The sequence below is a fragment of the Lactuca saligna genome, chromosome 3, assembly GCF_052625555.1.
Source record: "Lactuca saligna cultivar CGN05327 chromosome 3, ASM5262555v1, whole genome shotgun sequence".
Classification (NCBI taxonomy): Eukaryota; Viridiplantae; Streptophyta; class Magnoliopsida; order Asterales; family Asteraceae; genus Lactuca; species Lactuca saligna.
In genome coordinates, this window is record NC_136419.1 from 232,031,809 (window position 1) to 232,035,870 (window position 4,062).

General features: G+C 38.4%; 1 long non-coding RNA gene across 1 annotated transcript; it reads left to right on the forward strand.

Moving 5' to 3' along the window:
* Window positions 1-1,627: 1,627 nt before the first annotated feature.
* Window positions 1,628-2,390, forward strand: LOC145037919 (uncharacterized). The gene is made up of 2 exons (XR_013679034.1): window positions 1,628-1,753; window positions 1,871-2,390. It is a non-coding gene; the product is annotated as an uncharacterized LOC145037919 (long non-coding RNA).
* Window positions 2,391-4,062: the final 1,672 nt, after the last annotated feature.

The following is a 4,062-nucleotide window of genomic DNA, read 5'->3' on the forward strand; positions in this document are numbered from 1 at the left end:
AGCCCAAATTGCTACAACCCAAAATTGCTATTTAGAGCCCGTAAATAATCAGTCCAAATTCATATTATTTTATGTTTTTTTTTAAATGTTGGGTGAATCGGACAACAAGGCCCCTTCTATGATTTTGTTAGGCTGAAGCGCAGCATGAGGAATCAGACGTCTGGTTGGATGAATCTATTTTGAAAAAACAAGTCCATTCTTTCCTTTTTAGCCCCTTAGAATTAAAACCTGACTCAAAAGAAGCCCAGCATGCTAAAATGGATTCAACAATCCATATACAAATGCGTAGGAAGCCCAAATCGGATGTTATAGCCCACATAACCATTTAGGGTTTAAGGAGTTAGAGGCCCAATTTCTCTATTTTTGTACGCATATTGGCTACTTCCTTTTGCTTTCCCTCTACAACCGCCTCCCACTCTTGCTCTAACGGTTCTTCCTAGCAAACAATGTCGTCTATAGGGTGAGATAGGGGTTATGGAATCGTCGGTGTTGGGAAGCTGTTGGATCGCCATTGAAATTGTTCGGAGATGAGAGGTGGCTCGGCGGGCAGTGGTGACTGTTATCAGTAACGGTAGATTTCAAAGATGCCCGCCTACTATAGTCGGTTCGGTGGGTTTGTGATCTGTTGGCTAGGAAGCGCAGGAGGAGATCAACAAATGGTGATGGAGCAGCAGGTTGTTGGAGACGACTTGAGTTTGTCGGTTGATGGTGGTTTAGTTCCAGGATGGCAGTGGGATTTGGAGAAGGCAGTCTGTCCGGTGATGGCTTAAGCAGGTTGGCTGGTGAAGATGGCGATTGCTTTCGGAGGGGTATCAGGCGGCAACTAATCATGAGGAAAAAGACCCAACCACCGCTGATTCGTCGGAGATTGTTGATTGGTGATGTTGTTCATGGAAGTCGACGAGATTAAGGGGCAAGGTTTAGATATCGCTCCCGGTGATGGCAGCGAAAGTCATCATCGAAACAGATGGTGATGGTTTATAACACGGAGGTCGATAGTTAGAGTTGTTTCATTGCATATGTTGTATCTTAAAGATGCTCGGTGGTCACTAGGTATTCGGTGACTGGTGGTTGATTGCGATGTCTTGCTGGGTCGCTAGTGATGGGAGCTACCAACGACTAAATATAGTCCTGCAATGGTTTCCGGTGGATGGTTTCAATAGCAAGGTTTGTAGGGGTTGTTCGTCGGATGCCGTTAGCAGACTGAAGATTACCGACGATTATCTGATCCCGACCTTCCGTCTGTGCTTATGTGTCAATTTGTTAAACTAGATTGAGAAGAGAGAGAGACCAGTTGGGTCCCCACTGAGGATGTCATCGTCTTTTGTATTTTGTTTGTATCGGTGCCCGCCATATTCTCCCCCCCCCCCCCCCCCCCACCCCTTTTTTTTTTTTTTTTTTTGGTTTTCAGTTCTTGGCTGTATATCTTTTGTCTTCCTTTCCTTTTTTCTGTGTTTGTTCGGTTGAGAGGGTCCACACATCCCTTTGACCAATAGACCTCTACCACCCTTCTTTTTTTCTTTTAACGTTTGTAAGCTTCGGAGCTGTTATTCTGATATCTTGTACAATAAACATGAGCTGTAAAGATCTTACTCTTATCTATATACTTGCTTTTGTATGCTATCAACTCTTTTTGTAATACTTCTCTCCACCTTTTTTTTTCTTTTTGGTTCAAAATAACATATCTCAACATCTTCCTATCCCCTCTTTTTTCTCTTTTTTACTGAGCATTAACTTTTGGAAAGGATAGGTGGTATGTGCATAATTAGTTATTAGTTAATTATTTAGCATACATTTTTATTCATTTTTAACTAATTATGTGTATAATGTGGATAAAAGGTACTTAATAATGTTTAAATTTTGTTTTCAGTCCAAAAGACATGCTTGGGAGTGAAAGGGAACAAGGGGAAGCAATTAGAGACAAAAGAATGAAGAATAAGGGACAAAAGCTTAGCTACTCGGTGAGTTCTCGAGGCTACTCGGCGAGTACACTAGAATATTCCAGAAGATAAGTCAAGACTCCTGGTATAAGATGGATAACAAGCATCTACTCGGCGAGTTGGGTCTGCTACTCGCCGAGTACACCCTATTTTGTGATAATTATAAATATCAAACCATTATCCGAATGAAAAAGACTTTTGGCGATTTTGAGAGCTGAACCTGCGAAAAAGAACTCTTGGAGGAGCTAAGGAACTCTAACCTTCAATCCTTTGAAGAATCAAAGCAATTAGGTTAATCATTCCACTTAGCTTTAGGAATTAAGTATGTTTAGCTTAGTTAAATATGCTTTTGAGTTTGTTTTTGCTATGACTATGAACTAAACTCGTTTTGTTTCTGTTGGGGAAGACCAATTTACTCCTATGGTTTAGATACTTTTTGATTGATTGTTATTTGGTGATTTTATTAAATTAAGTTTGTTAAAGAACCTTATGCATTAATGACAACTATTTTCTATTAATTGGAAGGTAATTAAGTTGCATGAACATCTCTTAATTATTAACCTCATATGTTATGTGAACACTTTATCATATGCTTAAGAATAATGAATATGAAATTAAGATTAATTAGAGAATGAGTAAATTAAACTAGATTGAAACACCAACTTGATTAATGTGTGAGCTTGTTTGAGAAACCAACAAACAAGAGGTTAATTGAAACACCAACTTGATTAACTAATTACAAATCTTATTTAATCCAAACAATTGAACTAGGGAATTAATTAGTTTAAACAATTGGCCACTACTTGAATTGATTAATTGTCTAAGGGTTAGGAGTAATGAACATGAACCTAACCACTATAGTTGGTAACCAATAATAATTAATTTATCATTTAAATAACCATAGGAGTGAATTGGTTGAACCTAAACAGAAACCCTTTAATAAATTTGGTAAATTTGTCATTTGCTTTAATTGTTTAGTTAGTTAAGTGTTTAAGTGCTTTGTTTAAGTTTCTAGTCTTGTAAAACTAGAGAAAAAACCCTTTTACTTTTATTACTTGCTTAGTTAAAATTAGTTATTAGATTAATTTCCGTTCCCTGAGTTCGACACCCTACTTATCCAACTATACCACTAAAAGACAGGTTCACTGCCTTTGTGTGCTTAATTTATTAACTAAAAGTAGGATTAAAACTAGCTCGTTTCACACACACCAATAGGATAAACCTTTGAGGTAAAAATGATATATGTTGTGTTTTGGAATGCACAAACAACACAAATAGGCACAAATAGCTGTTACAGTAAGTAAAAATATGCACTTAAGTGCAAAAATTAGGGTGGGTTTTTGTAACGTCGTGAATTCTCAAAACAAAATTTCATTTTTAAAACATGTCATATCTCATAAAGTAAACTCAAAACATCAAATGTATCAAAAGTTATCTCAGAAAAAACATATCCCAGAATCTCAAATACATAATGCATAATACTCTAACAATGTGTACAGATCATGATGGCGCCTTCCTGCGATCCTCGCTGGTACATGAAACACATATCACATAACACGGTAAGCATAAATGCTTAGTGAGTTCCCCAAAATACCACATACAACACATAAGCCACTCGAGGTTATAACTCGGTAAGACCCTATGGTCAATATGTCTCAGCGGGACCCTCCAGTCCCGTAGCTTGTTGGACCCTCTGGTCTGGTCTGATTGAGGACCCTATGGCCTCGTAAGTTGTTGGACCCTTCGGTCCGGTCTAATATCACATAGCATACATAAATCACAAACCACATAATCTCAAGCGAGCACATAACACGTAAGACCCTCCGGTCTGCACATAGATACCACTCTAGATCATGTATAGTGAGAAGACTCACCTCGGGTAATCTCGGAAAGTCTCGAACTCAAAATACTGATCTAGCCTTCGCCTAATCACATAAAGTAATTTACCTCTAATTAACAGCGATTCTCAAAGGCTAGACTAATTCCTCCTTATAATCTCTCAGAATGGGAAAAGACTATTTTACCCCTCAATAGTCCAAATGTCCAAATGCTGACCAATCCTCAAAAGTCAACAAAAGTGAACAGAGGGTAGTACGCGGCTCAGTACGCGGGGCGTAACCCG